Genomic DNA, 16,349 nt, shown 5'->3' with positions numbered 1-16,349 from the left:
GGTCGTGCAATGTCTTACGCCAATGTCCGCTCCATCACCATCGGCACCACAGAAGTCCCGGTCGCCGCCTACGCCCAACCCCAGAGAACTCCATGCGGGGGATTCTGTACCAGTTTTACAGCTATGAAAGCGGCGCCGAAATCTTCGCCGAGCTTCCGGCTCGCAATCCCAGCATCCATATCGTTGCTGCGCGGAGTATGCGCCAGACACGACACTTTGTCGTCACGTTCGCCAACACCAAGCTGCCCGATACACGCGTTATTTGAGCTTCACTTCCGAAGTCTTCTCTTACAAGGGGCGCCCGGTCGCTTGTTTCAACTGTCGCAAGCTAGGTTACAGAAAAGATGTGTGCCCACAACGGTGCCAACCCACTTGCTGCTGCTGCGGCGTGGCCCGCGAACCTCAACCAGTCACCCAATCACCCACTAGTCAAGCCACGTGCATCGTATGTAAAGGCAGTATCCCACTGGCAGTAGAAGCTGTAAATACAGTTTCGTGCCTACCAACCGACCTAAGTCTTCCAAATCCTCCACGGGCACTGAAATTGACCGCAGCACCTTATCACGTGGCCATCAGTCTCGCTTACGGAGCCGCGGCCGCCGACAAAGACCCTCAGGAGATGACGCTTTCCCACTACTGCGAAGCAGGAGCTTTAGTCACAACAGCCCTAGCCGCTCCTCATCGCGCTCTCGGGACTCCCGGGCAACCTCCCAGGACGGGCCGGATACCAAGTCCACCAAACAGGTCGCGTAGAAGACCCCTCAACCAGCCACAAGCCAACTGGGCAACCACCAGGTGAGGGAACTGGCAGACATAGTTAAACAACTACAGCTACAGTTAGCACAGGCAAATGCTAAAATTCATCCCTCTACCGAGAGTGCAGCTGTGCGCGCGTCTGCTGGCGGTATTATGAAAACCGACGTAGTGTTTCCGCAGCGTCCCGAACCCTACAGGAAACGCGATGGCTAGCGCGCCCATCCCAGTATGGGAGTAGAACTGCAGGGGCTTCAAGGCAAAGCGGAGACCCTTGGAGTATATCCTGCAGTCCCAGCCATTTACACCCCACATTATAGCGCTCCAGGAAACATACACCGACACTAAACTCGCCCGCTATACTGCTTACAATCAACCGGTGGCGCCGGATCTCCGCCCGAGCATCGCCATCCTTGTACACCGCAACCTCACCGCCAATGAATTCGATCTTGACTACTCCGAAGTCCCACACACGTTTGTGCATGTCCCTAAAACAGCCGAACCGAATCCCCACTCAACATCCTAAATGTGTACAGCCACCCAAGTGACAAGAGCACTAATGTAGCCACTCTCCTCCGCAAGGCGTGTGCGACCGCGCGGAACTGAGATGCTACTTATAGTGGGTGACTTTAACGCACCACACGCCGAGTGGGAGGAGGAGGAGACAAAGCGAAGGTAAGACAGGGAGGTTAGCCAGTGTAAGAACCGGCTGGCTACCCTGTGCTGGGGAAAGCGGTGAAGGGAATAAAAGGAGAAAGAAGAAGAGGGGGAAATGGAAACCAGAAAATTCACACAGTAACGCGATACTACGCGCTAGAACACTCAAAGGCGGGCGCACTATTCGCATGTCCTTAAAAACTTCAGTGAAGCCCTTAAGGCCTTGAATGCCGAAGCCTGTCTGGGCCAGTGTCTTAGAGCTTTTTCCTCTTAAAGGGGCGATTGTCCCGTTTTTCGAGCGCGGTCACGAGCACTTGGCACTTTGTAGCGGGGACAGTCACAAAGGAGGTGCTCAATCGTCTCCTCGCAGCCGCAGGTGTCACAAGTAGGGCTGCCGGCCATTGCAATGCGGAATGAATAGGCGTTCCTCAATGCCACGCCGAGCCACAGGCGGCACAGAAGTGTTGCTTCCGCTCGTGGTAACCCTGGTGGTAAGCGGAGTTGCAGACGTGGCTCCCTTACGACCGCAGGCTTTGCTGGGGTAGCTTCACACGCCTATTGGGGCTACCCCAGCAAAGCCTGCGGTCGTAAAGGAGCCAAGGTTGGGGACACTGCTCATACACTGGCTCTGACGCTCCTCCTCGACCCCGAACGGCCCAGCCGTTCCGGTAACAGCATCACGAAAGAGAGCTGCCCCGACCTCACTTTCGCCCGAACCATCCCAGATGCGCGCTGGGAAAATCTCGGTATGAACATAGGTAGCAAGCACTATGTGCTCAGCGCTACCTTTACAGCCACACACAGCAAGCGCCCCCGCCGCACATTCAAACACACCAACTGGGACGCTTTCCGGTACGTACGAGCTCAGCGTCTGGAAAGCCCCATAGACGACCTCGACACATGGACAGATACTCTGCTCCACGACGCAACCAACGCCACCTCCAGAGTTACCCAGGTGGTCCCACCCGAGATGCTAAACTCATGCATATGTGGGAGGCCCAGCGCCGCCTCCACGCTCGCTGGCTCCGACGCAAACACAACCGCCCTCTCAAGCTTCCCATCGCAGGCCTCGAGCGAGAGATCGAAGAATACTCTACCAAACTTAGTCAGGAACAATGGCATCAGACTTGCGACCGACTCGACGGGCAGTTGGGATGCAAGAACACATGGTTTCTGCTCAAGCACTTGCTTGATCCGACCCACACCAAGTCTGCATCACACAAGAATCTCAACCGCGTCATACACGCGATTCCAGGCATGAACCAGGAACTCCTTGTTACCTCAAGGGACAAACACATCAACACCAACACCGACATTCCCACCCCCTTAAATTAGAAAGGCTCACAGAACCCAGACATGGACAGAGACACCATGGCGTCGGAAGTCCACGCCGCTCTCAACCGCGTCAAGACTACTGCAGCCGCCGGCGATGACCGTATTACCAACAAAATACTCCGCAATCTCGACGACCAGTCGGTCGCAGCACTTGCGGACCTTTTCAACCACCACTGGCATGAAGGTCGCCTTCCAGTCGCCTGGAAGCATGCCAAGGTAATCTTCATACCCAAACCAGGCAAACAACTCGATCTGGGAAACCTACGCCCTATCTCGCTCAAGTTTTGCCTGGGGAAGGTTATGGAGCACGTAGTTCTGAACAGACTCCACACTCACGCAGATAAGGAGGATCTCCTCCCCCCACCATGTTTGGGTTCCGCGCTGGACTCTCTACCCAGTTATCATGTGGCAGATACAACACGACATACTCGAACCGGGTCCCATCCGGGCGACATGCACCATTCTCGGCCTCGAAGCCAGTAAAGCGTTCGACAACGTGTCGCACGCTTCTTTACTGACCAACCTCTCGCAGATGAATGTAGGCACTCGCACGTACAACTATATTGCCAACTTTCTTCACAACCGCACTGCCGAACTCCACATTGGAGTCCTCTGCTGTGACAAAGTCACCATGGGCACCCGGGGAGCACCACAGGGAGCTGTTTTGTTCCCGTTGCTATTCAACATTACTATGCGAGGCCTTCCGACACTTCTCGACACCATACCCCACATTAAGCCCTCAATATACGCCGATGATATCACCCTCTGGACAAACTCTGGCTCGGACGGGGAGATACAAGATTCACTTCTACAGGCAATCGACACCGTCCACACTTACGTGCAGGCAAACGGTCTCGTTTGTTTGTCCACCAAGTGTGAACTGCTAGTTATACGAGACAGACGTGTCCGCCGACCCGTCCCCGACCCTTACAGCCGATCACGTTCCACGTTGCCACCAGCCCCATACCTCCTGTAAAGACTATCCGCGTGTTAGGCATGCTGGTACAGAACAACACGCAGAACTCGGAAGCATCCAACGCCTCCGAACCACAGCCCACCAAATCAATGGCCTAATCCGCTGCATTGCCACTCGCCGCAGGGGAATGAGCGAGACCGACTTCTGCCGCCTCACACAAGCCTACCTCATTAGTAGGATTGTCTACACATACTCTTATTACCACCTCCATCGTAAAGACGAAGAGGCGGCAAATAGCATCAGCCGCTCGGCGTACAAGGCGGCAATGGGACTGCCCCAGTCCGCCAGCACACAGCGTCTCCTCCAGCTTGGAGTATACAACACCTCATAGAGCTAATAGAGGCGCACAAGACTGCACAGTTACACCGTCTTTCTCGCACGGAACACGTTCGTTACATTCTTAATCGTCTTGACATCAACCCTAAATGTGACATCCACCCCACTGCTCCCCTCCTGATTGGAGTCTGCAGTCGGCTGGTAATCAAACTCACGGCCAAAAATATGCTACCCGGCCGCCACGATAGGCGCCGCCAACTAAAGGCACAAGCCTTAGACGTCACCTACTCCAGGGACGAACATACCATGTAGGTGGACGCGGCGAAAGGCTACTCTAAGACATACGTAGCCTGCGTAGCGACGCCAGCTACCACTCTCATCAGTACCGCTAGAGTGCGCACACACTCCTCCACCGCTGCTGAAGAGGTCGCAATCGCGCTAGCCATCGCGGATGCCCGCACACGCACGGTTCTCAGTGACTCTAAGCAAGCCATCCAAAATTTATCAAAAAACTCACTCTGTCTTCCTGCCGCACACATCCTCCGCGGAACAGAACTGTAAGCTTGGTGTTGGTTCCTGCTCACGCGGGGAACCCTGGGAACGAAGGGGTCAATCTTTTAGTCCGAGGCCTAACTAACCGGGAGGCCGGCCGCTCGAACCCGGATGCGCTCGTAGAGGCCTCCAAATCCTATGCTGACATTACCAACTTCTTCAAGGAGACGAGACGCGTGTACTACCCGCCTCCCCACCCCAACCACCACCGAGCGCAAGCCACCACGCTTGGCAGACTACAGACCGATTCCATTCTCAGTCATTCGAGACTTTATTTAATCACTGGAGGGGATTACGACCCCACCTGTACTAAGTGCGACCATGGAGTGTTCACCACTCGGGCCCACATTCTCTGGGGATTCGAGGGTAACCCTCCCCCACAATCATTACTGCCAGCTTCCTCCGAGGAGGGTTGGAATTAGCTGCTGACAAGAGCAGACAAGAAAACGCAACTCGCACTCGTCTCGTGGGCCCAAGAAGTCACCCCACCTGGGAGCTACACTAGGCCTACCTGCCCTAACTTCCTACCCTACAAGGGCAAATAAAGTTGTTTCTCTCTCTCTCTTCTCTCTCCCCGTTGCGTGAGCCACGGTTGTGTCCCCTCTGCACGGAGCGGCGGGCAAGGAGGCCATCGAGGCACCGTAGCAGCCAGCGGAGAAGAACGCCCCCTCCTCCCTCGCCTCACCCCCCTGCCTCGCGCGCCATAGGAGAGTGCATGCATCCGGGACGCGTTCCTTGCTCGCGCACGCCATATTGAACCGCGTTTGCCGGCTCACCCTCACACGCTTTCACGCATACGGAACCTGACGGCGATGGTGACGGCAGAAATCCGTCTTGAGTGTCCATATAATTTCTATCGCAGTAAATAATCGGCTGCAGAACACACACACACACAAAAACGGCGAAGTCACCACTAAATATAGTCGGGCACTTCGCAATGCACACCATTACAGGTCCACATAAAACAATAAGACATCATCTGTTGGAGGAATGAATGCGCGAAGCAGGAAAGCTGACCCCAGTTTGGCTTAGGAATCTAAACTAATATGGACTGTGGCGTATGCCTGGAATCAGCACTAAATTGTCAAATAGGTGCCTAAAAATTTGAAAATGGCAATGCTCCCGCCTGAATAACAGGTGACATTTTTGGGATCATCTGCACTCAAAAAATCAAAAGGATAGCCGGCAGAAACGAATTAAAGTTATGGGCAAAAGAACTTCGCCGTCACATTGGCAAATGCACAGCGCTTTGGTGAATCATGCATTTTAAATGCATGCAGCATACGTCGGTGGTCGTATATCACGAGATACTGAGTGTATGGTTCCTTTAGAAGAAAGAAATAATAAACTTCCGCTGGCATCCTCTTGAAAGAAAAATTGACAACTTTTTCACTGGATATGCGAACGGTCATTTTCTCGCGCAGCTTCAATATTTCCTAACACATACACAAGATTTCCTGTGATATATGTGGCACGCACATCCCAAGCTTCTGCAACCATTTTGTAAGGATCTATTACGTGCGGATTCTTGCGTGCCGCAGATACGCCAGAGCACTTCACCTCATTTACGAAACAATCAGGCATAAACAAAATGGCTTTATTGTATTTGAACCTGACAAAGAAGGCCAAGTGTCGCATATCATTGGTAGTACCCTACATGCTGCGCTTGCTTATCATCTGTTAGTGGGTGAGTCCTTCCTCAATATTAGGCAGACTGGTATAATCCATCTGTCGGGTGTAAGAGGCATCCGAACGGGCGCCCTCACGTCAACATAACTGCTCTCTTCTCTGAAACGGCGTCAACCCTTTTATTCCCCAAGCTGACACAAAGGGATGGTCGAAGGAAAGGAAACCCGAATTGCAGGGTTGATGGCAGTACCTACTTCCACAGGCTCCCCAAGAAGACGTCGACAACCAAAGGACCACCAGGGCTTATTTAGGGCCGTCTTGGCCCCGTGGTAAAGAGAACCGCTCGAGACTCACATGAAAACCACATCTATGTAAAACGGTAATGAATACACTCTTATCTCACTTTTTTCACCATCACGATGCCCGGCTTCCTCATCATTTCCTGAGCCTTGCGGTGAAGACCCACCTCAGACGATCGAGATCCTATCAACCCAGCGGCACACATTGTCATGGATGACGCAAGGTGTTTTTGTGACCAAGAATAATACCAAATAAATAGTTTTAGTGATAGTGTTGAAACTGGAATCTCGGACCATCGTCTGTTGTTCTTCTGTTGTGTTTCGTCAGTTGTTGCCGCGATGCGACCGGTTAAAATGATCAAGGACTACGCACGCGCTGACAATAACGCAATCATCGACTCTTTACAATCACAGTTAGATAACCCTTGAAGCAATGACCTTCATAGTTTATGGCAGCACTTTAAGAATACAGTAGAGTATACTATTGAACATTTTGTTCCCCTTAGAAAGGTTTGTATTAATCGCCGCAATCCTTGGATAAGTCGTGAAATTATTCAAATGAAACGTAAAGTAAGGCGCTGTAGGAAGAAAAAAATACCTTGTCCGCAACAGTTCCAGGTTCTAAAAGAGGAACTTGCCTATAAGTTAAAACTACCAAAGTCCCGTTATTTTGACACGACGCTCCCCGAATTTCTCAGAAGTGATCCCCAAAAATTTTGGAATTTTCTAGGTCGCAGGACTGACCACTTGACCAAAATTCGAATTAATAACAGCGTTGTAACCGACTCCACGATCATAGCGCAAGGTTTTAACTCGTATTTTCAAAGCGTGTTCCTTATGGAACGGGCAACCACAGCTCAAATTCTAGTTGAAGATCCTGGTGACGTACCAACTATCTCTGTGAACGGTGTTGTGTCTATGCTGCGTAAACTCGCAGATAAAAAATACGCGGGTCCGGATGGGCTTCCAAATGCCTTTCTGCAGCGTTTTGCAGCGCAGGTATCTGTTTTCTTAACGAGGATCTTTCAAGTCTCGTTACTTTCGGGAGATGTGCCGGAGGACTGGAGGATGGCCCGCGTCTATGCTGCGTAAACTCGCAGATAAAAAATCCGCAGGTCCCGATGGGAATCCAAATGCCTTTCTGAAGCGTTTTGCAGCACAGGTATCTGTTTTCTTAACGAGGATCTTTCAAGTCTCGTTACTTTCGGGAGATGTGCCGGAGGACTGGAGGATGGCCCGCGTTGTGCCACTTCTAAAGAAAGGGGACAAGCTAACCATTTCTAATTATCGACCAATCTCAATCACTTCCTCTTGTTGCAAGCTGCTTTAACACATAGTATCGGGTTATCTTAACTCCTATCTTGCTGAAAATAACATTTTATCACCTGCACAACATGGCTTTCGGAAAGAAATGTCCACTGTGACACAGTTAGTTACAACAATTCATGATTTTTCTGTTGTGCTTGATAAATCAGGGCAGATTGATGTACTTATTTTAGATTTCCGCAAGGCATTTGACACAGTTCCCCACAGTAAAGTTATTTATAAACTGGGAAGTATTGGCGTCCCTACTTACCTTGTTAATTGGATTAATGCTTATTTAAAACACAGGACACAGTACGTAGAGGTTAATGGTTGTAAATCTGAAGTGCTTCCAGTTACGTCAGGTGTACCCCAAGGAAGCGTTTTAGGCCCGCTGCTCTTCTTAATTTATATTAATGATTTGCCGGCTGCTATTTCCGAAAATGTCTCTGTCAAGCTTTTTGCAGATGACTGCATTCTCTTCAAGAGCATAAACGAGCGTAATGATCATTACCTCTTACAAACTCACTATTAGCTGTTCATCAATGGTGCCTTAAATGGAATATGCAACTTAACCTAGATAAAACTGTCTTCTTGCGAATTTCGCGCAAAAAACAGGTTTCTCCTTTCTCTTACAGCCTTCTAAATCATTCTATTATGGAGGTCACACATCATAAATACTTAGGGGTTACAATAACAAACGATTTAACCTGGTCTGCGCATATTGCAGACATTTGTTCCTCATCATTTTCCAAGCTGTGCTTTCTGAGGCGGAAGCTTAGAGGCGCTCCAAGTAAGCTTAAACGTCTTGCATACATAACATTCATCAGATCAAAATTAGAGTACGCGTCGGTCTTATGGGGCCCAATCATAAAGAAGGACATTTACCAGCTTGAGATGGTGCAAAAGAAAGCGATTAGGTTTATTTATAACAAATACAGAAGGCTTGATTCACCTACGACACTAATGAAAAGAAATAACATCCATCTACTTCAAGTACGTAGGAAAATGTCCCGTTTGTTGTTCCTGCATAACCTTTTAGCACATAAACTAAACATTTCGCATCCCACAGAACTTAAACAGTTATCGTCTAGACGAACACACCACACAGGAAGTCATGTACTGGAACCAATTTTTGCAAGAACTGAAACATTCAAACACAGTTTTTTCCCGAGGACCGTTTCCGACTGGAACTGTCTTCCAGGGGCCATCTTCCAGTCCCCTAATTTTGTTAAAGCTCTAGAAGAGCATTTGTTTGAGTGAATGAGTGCTGTATATGTGCGTATGCGTGTATATATGTATGAATATGTACATGTGTATACATATTTTTCTGCTTGTCTAATAGCGGCAATCTGTCAGACTGGCGTTCTTTCTCTTTCTTTTTCTTTTTTTATGTCACAGTGTATTTACAAGCCTTGTATAGCCCCTCCTGCATGGGCCATAACTGTTGGCCTGCAGTATTCTCAAATAAAAATAAATAAATAAATACTCCGATTCATGAACCTGTTTAGTAGGAATTATTCTTCTCGCTTATGAATTACTGCAACCATGTATTATATAAATGAGTGTAAACTAATGCCTTTATATTTAAATTTTGTTACCCTTATTATTCTTGCTTGAACTGAAGCTACGCAGTCATAAATATTCCTAATTAGACCTAAGTACTGTTAATTACCCTTAAAACTCCTGATGTGCCTTAATCAATCCATTTCAATCAATCAACATATTACCTGATAATTTCGCCCAAATTAATTTATATAATTTAACAAACTGAATAACTTATTGTATTCCTAATGATTATGCATTGTTAATAATGATTAGATTACCTGATTAGTGATTCCCTTCTACGCTAAATCCCCATTCATTAGTCTTCAGGGTAAACAAAGTTATCGTATTAAACCTTAAAATATTTAATCCCTTTAATCACTTTATATGCCTCATCAGTACTCACTATGTATAGTAGCAATCATAAATATAAGTAGCGATAGGTATGGTATGGTATGTAAAACATTATTGAAGTCCTGCAGACCTTGAGTCATCACGAAGCGGGCCACTCCCACGAAGGAACCGGAAGGCCAAGCCCCTCGGCCGCATCGTAGGCCTGTTGGACAACCCGGAGTTGGTCAGCCAGAAAACGGCTGCGGAGAACCGCCTCCCATCTGGTCGAGCTGTTATCAATGATAGAGCGTGACCGGACATACCGCCAGAGCATGTGTTCAATCATAGCTATTTCTCCACAATTGAGGCAAGTACCATCGTTGTAAGTATCCGGATAGATTTTGTTAGAGCTACGGATTGGGATACAGATCCATTTGTAGTAGGCGGAGCGCTAATGCTTGAGCTCTACGGAGCCGCGGGTGCGGAACGAAGTAGGTTCTGCGGCTGAGATAGTAGTGTTTAGTAATCTCGTTGTAGGTAGAGAGCGTGTTCCTGTTCTCTGGAGAGTTCTCCGGAGGGCGTGTTCCTGTTCACTGGGAAAGCGATGTGCGCAAGTTCACGCCCAGCCCCGTGAGTCGACTTGTTGAGGTTGGGACCAGCACTCTCTATCTGACCCTGATGTGCGGGAAACCAATAAATGAAATGGTGCATGATAACTTTGTCCCCAAGAAATCTCAGGGCCTGTTGGGAAACAGAGTTTTCTTTTCAAATGCTCTATATTGACACGTGTACTTATATTTATCGGGCGACCACGTTTCGCCGCCTAACAAATCTTATCGAACAGCGCGGGACGCGCCTGCATGTATCCGAAGTTTCTGGAATGTTATCGACGCTTCCATCCGCTGTCTGTGACCGAACCTTGTGTAATCTGATCGCATGTGCGCGCGACGCGAATTATGTAGAACTTTGTGGAAGGCACGCGCGTCCAAGCGATTACTCTGGAACATTTGACGACTGATGTATAAAAGCCGACGCGCTTGACCCGCTGATCACATTTTCGACGATCGCCAACCGTGTTCGCCGCTATCATTGTGCTATATGTGTAGCCTGTTTTTGTGGGCACAGGTTCGCCCAATAAAAGTTAGTTTTGTCCTTCACAGTATTGCTACTATGTTCTTCAACGTCACCACTACGTGACATCTGGTGGAGGTGCTTTTTGTTCATGTACCGGACGCCCCCGACAAGCCGTGATCCAAGCCCGGACCGCAAAGAGAACACCAACGTACTCCCGGACTATCGAGCAATACGCCGTCTTCAACAGCTGCCCCCAGAGCACGGACTTCTACCGGAGAAGACCAAGAAGATTGGGACCAAGGCAACTCCAATGGCAGCCCCAGCGTCCCCCATCGTGCTGCAGCAGCCCAAGGAACCACCGACGTTCCGCGGTTGCACATTTGAGGACCCGGAAAGCTGACTGGAAACGTATGAGAGGGTCGCTACGTTTAACAGCTGGGCAAGCGACGACAAGCTACGACATGTCCATTTCGCATTGGAGGACTCCGCCAGGACATGGTTCGAGAATCGAGAAGCCACTTTGACGACGTGGGACCTCTTCCGAAGCGGCTTCCTGCAAACATTTACAACCTCCGACGACGCTTCGTCGAGTACCAGCCCGGCGACTGTGTTTGGGTATGGACCCCGATACGCCGACGAGGACGGAGTGAGAAACTATTGCGACGCTATTTCGGACACTACAAGGTCATCCGACGTATTGGCGCACTGGACTATGAGGTCAGGCCAGACGGCATTTCGCATTCACAGGGGCGCCACGAACGATCTGAAGTGGTCCACATGGTGCGCCTTAAACCCTTTTAGGGACGCTGACGAACCTCCTTATTTTGTTATTTTCTTTGCTACGAGTGCTTTTCTTTATTACTTTCGTTTGTTTGCAGCATCGGGTCAATGCTTTTTGAGAGGGGGGTATTTACACGTGTACTTATATTTACCGGGCGACCGCGTTTCGCCACCTAACAAATCTTATCGCACAGAGCGGGACGCGCCTGCATGTATCCGAAGTTTCTGGAATGTTATCGACGCTTCCATCCACTGTCTGTGACCGAACCTAGTGTAATCTGATCGCATGTGCGCGCGACGCGAATTATGTAGAACTTTGTGGAAGGCACGCGGGTCCAAGCGATTACTCTGGAACATTCGACGACTGATGTATAAAAGCCGACGCCCTTGACCCGCTGATCAGATTTTCGACGATCGCCGACCGTGTTCGCCGCTATCTTCGTGCTATAAGTGTAGCCTGTTTTTGTGGGCGCAGGTTCGCCCAATAAAAGATAGTTTTGTCCTTCACAGTATTGCTACTGTGTTCTTCAACGTCACCACCACGTGACAATATGCAGACCTAGAATCACTATAGATGACATCCCGTGAGCTATCCTGCAAGGCTAGTGCAATAGCCATTTGTTCAGCAATTTCCGAGTCCCTGGTCTGAACCGAGATAGCATTGGTGATTCCTTGCCGGCCATCCACAGTGACGATGATGAACGCCCGACGTTCCTTACAAGAAGCGGCGCCCACAAAGCTGACCTGTCGCTAATCACTGTCTATTTGCTTAGCGAGGTTGGCCGCCCTTGCTTTCCTTCTACCGCAATTATGATCGGGGTGCATGCTCCTAGGTATGGTCGCGAACGTAATTTTCTCACGAATCGACGGAAGAACATCAGAGAACTCCTCCGATACTCTATAGGAGTGATGTCAGGGTTCCTGCAAGATGAACCTCCCTTCTCCTTGTCTTCTTTTGTGTCTGTATATGCACGCTTCACCCTTTTTTGCATTATGAATCTCCCTGCCTTCGCTGCAGCGAGGCGAGATACCTGTGCGCGAGGATGGGCCTCTGCAATCTCTTCCAGAATATTGTGAATGCCAAGCTGCATTAAGCGCTCTGTACATGTGTATACGGGTAATCCGAGAACCCGCTTAGTAATCTTCCTAAACTGTGCATTCAGTTTATCCCGCTATGCCTGTTTCTATCGATGCATAGCTGACACATGCAAAGTGGCACAGTACGAAAGCATGCAGTAGTCGAATGAGGTTATCATCCTTAAGTCGATGATGCCGATTTGATACCCTCCGAACTAACGGAACGGCACTTTTAGCAATTTGATTGCCTATAGTCTTGCCATTTGTACCCCCTGACTCAACGATCATGCCCAGGACCTCGATTCAATCGACTCTGGGTATGGGGCAACCGTCTCTAGTATATAGGTTGATGTCTCTGTCTTCAAAAGGTATCCACCCTTGGGCCCTGGACCGCGTTTCTTGGCAGTGTACTGTAGTAGTTCCAACTTGAAGAGGGAGTATCTGAGACGGGTGGGTTCGAGATAGGTTTCAATTGCGTCTATGGCCTCCTTTAGGGCTCCCTCAACATGGTCATCATTGCCTCCTGTGCACCATCAATTCTATAGCATCCTGTGTGACTAGGCCTGCTCTGAATCCTATTATACTATGGGGGTAAATGTCGTTATTCCCCATGAACAGGTAGAGTCGATTGAGGACTGCGTGCTCCGCTACCCTATCCACACAGGATGTAAGCGAGATGGGCCTCATATTGTCGACGCTAGGTGTTTTGCCTGGTCTGGGGATCAGTACTGCGAGAGCAGTCTTCCAGGGCAATGGAACCGCTCCATTCCTCGACATTTCATTAGGTTCCAGTGTAAGGTATGCGATTGATTTATCATCCAGATTTCACAACATCTTGTTGGAGATGCCATCCCGCCCTGGTGCGGATCTACCAAATAGGTCATGCAGAGCCCTACGAATCTCCTTTACACAAAACTCCGGATCCAGGGAGGAATTGGTCTGGCCCTGTTAATCGAGATGTACAGGATACCGCCCTGACCCGACTCGGAGATAATTGTCAGCAAGCGTACGGATTAACTCATCCTCGGAGTTAATTCGTGCGGCCTCATGTATGGTTATTCCAGTAACATGTCTCTAATTAGATTCAGTACTACGCTCAATAATGAGGTGCTTAAGCAAGTTCCAAGCTCTACCATTACGGATCTTGGCGTCTATACAATTGAAACGTCACCCCACTGCTGTTTAGAGAGGGCTACGCTATGCTTCTCAATGTGTTCGTTAATCTCAGATATCTTTTTTCGTGCCCTGCGATTAAGTCGCTGACTTGTCCATCTCCTGAGAATCACCTGTTTGGCCTCTAACAGATGAGCTAACCTGCTGTCCATTCTCAACAAGAAAGTCAGTGCAAACCTTAGAGGTTCCACGCCGAACGTCCTCTTGGTCCTGACCCATCCATTGCAATATGATAGGTCGGGTATCTGAGGGAGGCCTCTCCTCGCGAAGCTTGCGCCATTTATCCCGGTCCGTGAGCGAGAGTTCGCGCTGTTTTTACCCTAGCCATACGTAGTCATAAGGCATTTTCATATACACTTCCGTAGAGCCCCGTGTATACATCAGGTCACAAATTGCAGACAAGCGCATATATTTCCGAGGCAAGTAGCCATAGAATTCTCATGCATACAGATTGTAAACAAGGCTTCTGTACGAAAGCCAAAGCGTATTGTCTTTTAATAAGTTTTACTTGACTGGTGTACGTCTTTCTTCGTCCTGTCTCATGCCGACCAGACGGGCTTCCGTCCAACTCTCGATTACACTAAAGCTGGCTGCAATGCACACTAGGCTAAATTAGGAGGACTTTTCAAGCACCTCTCATTTCAACCTAGCACTTTTATATTGCTTACAATAATGTTTCTTATTGAAGGGAGCTTACTCTATTCTGGCTGGTTCTAGCCGCACCAGTGCACCTTTATAAAGCGGAAATTAAGCAATTCAAAAGCTCCTAATTTGCACGATGATGTTCCTCATAGGTTGGAGCACGCAGTGAAATCTTTGAATTAGGACCTATTTAAAAGCATGCAGTCTAAACTAGATGCCTGACTGGCACCTCGTGTCCGCCAGCGACTATCAAGGCATGCTATTCATTTGCGGCACCAAGTTTGCCCCATAAAAATCTAGAATATGCTATGCGTCATAAGCTTTTAAGCCATCGGAGCATGTAGCTTAACGTGAAAATTACTTTCCCCGCCTCATTCAAGTGTGACTGCTTCTAATTTGATAGCCGTACTAGTCGCTATCTTAGTGTAGCCTGAGATAGGCATCCATAATTACTTTGTTTAGCACAAAACAACGGGCACGAAAAAGACGACCAGGACAAGGCGCTACTCTCAACTAACTTCATTTTGTTTCGTCACTCCCTTATAGACAGCGGAATCTAGAGGAACATGCGCAGCAAACTCCATGTGCAGGCACCGCCAACATCCAATAACAAGAGCGCACTCATGCTCACTCAGACGACAGGACAAGTAGCGCCTTGTCCTGTCGTCTGTCTTGCGTCCGTTGCTTTGCGCTAAACAGTGTAAATATGGATTCGCACCAACTAGCCCGCCAACGCATCGTGCTGAGATAGGCGGCTCAACAACTATGTCGAAATTTGCCTTTGAGTAGATAGCAATAATTTGCGTTAGAATTTCATCTCAGAAAATTTGAGCCTATGTCGAGTAATTTTGAGGGAGCTTGATGGAGTTTATAAAGCTAGCTTACTATCATCTTGAGTACAGAGCCATATTTGGCGTGCTCTAAATACTTCCACTTGTGATTGTTTAAACACTGGGAAAAGGCTGCTCAATTAGAGTCGTTCAAATACTCTAAGCAACATTCTAAGATTGCTTGAATATTGTTATGCAGATTATACTTCCGATCTGTGTTTATTCTATAGCGAAGTTATTTGTGTATACCACGGGAGGTTAAATAAGCGAAGCATGTCTCATGTGCTGACGCAGTGCTCGAAAACTTGGATATGCTTACCAAACACCATCTACTTCATAGTGCGTATCGGCAATATAATATCCACGTTTTGTCATCCGCATCTCAGAGTAGATGCATGTTTGGTTATGACCCCGGGCGCTTGGATAGTAGCTTCTGTAGAGAGTCCAAATTTTCTCACGCGTATTGAGTGCCTGGATAGAGAAAAGTAACTTATTGGGCTTCTTGGTTGAAAATAGTGGAAGGCTACAGCGCGGGAACCAACGGAGACAAAGGAGGCATACAAAGTACACAGTCGCAGCGCTAACTTCCAACAAAACTGTTTATTTTGCCGGCGCGCAGTTACTTTTAAAGCGAACACTTGGCAAAAAAAAAAAAAAAAGAAGCAAGACGATCACACATCCACACAGAACCTGGTCGTACTGCTATCAGACCCTAACATTTGAATCAACGTAGGTCAGCTCTTTTTCACACAAGGCTATCAAAGAAACTGACACTCTTATTTCCCGCACGTAAAATTGCGTCAACCATGATAATTTCTCTAGTAAGGCTTGATTTGCTCCTAGATACAATTTTGCTGTTCTCGAAGACAGGTCTGCACCCACAGTCAAGACAGTGCACGCCTAGACGACCTTGAATGGTGTTGGAAGCATTATTGTGGTGTTCCCTAAGCCCATAAATGTGAGTTGTTAAGGAGAGCTTGAAAAGGAGAAAAACATGTAAGAAAAACCGCACACAAGTATGGAGCACTAAACATGATAGTAGTTAGAGCTTTACAGTGTCGGCGACATAGCATCCAACCAGATATTAATTTTGAGAGTATGTTAGGAAGCACACGA

The 16,349-nt window shown here is 48.4% G+C and overlaps 1 long non-coding RNA gene across 7 annotated transcripts in view; it reads right to left on the bottom strand.

Annotated features, from left to right (window-relative positions):
• The window catches only part of LOC126534380 (uncharacterized), a 60,309-nt gene that overhangs the window by 15,100 nt on the left and 28,860 nt on the right, over positions 1-16,349 (bottom strand). For all 7 annotated transcript variants that reach the window (XR_011895684.1, XR_011895678.1, XR_011895680.1 and 4 more), the window contains one exon: positions 15,553-15,704. This is a non-coding gene — a long non-coding RNA (uncharacterized lncRNA). The remainder of the gene's footprint in view (positions 1-15,552; positions 15,705-16,349) is intronic.

Source organism: Dermacentor andersoni, chromosome 7, assembly GCF_023375885.2.
Source record: "Dermacentor andersoni chromosome 7, qqDerAnde1_hic_scaffold, whole genome shotgun sequence".
NCBI classification, from domain to species: Eukaryota; Metazoa; Arthropoda; class Arachnida; order Ixodida; family Ixodidae; genus Dermacentor; species Dermacentor andersoni.
This window is presented reverse-complemented; position numbering and strand designations above follow the sequence as displayed.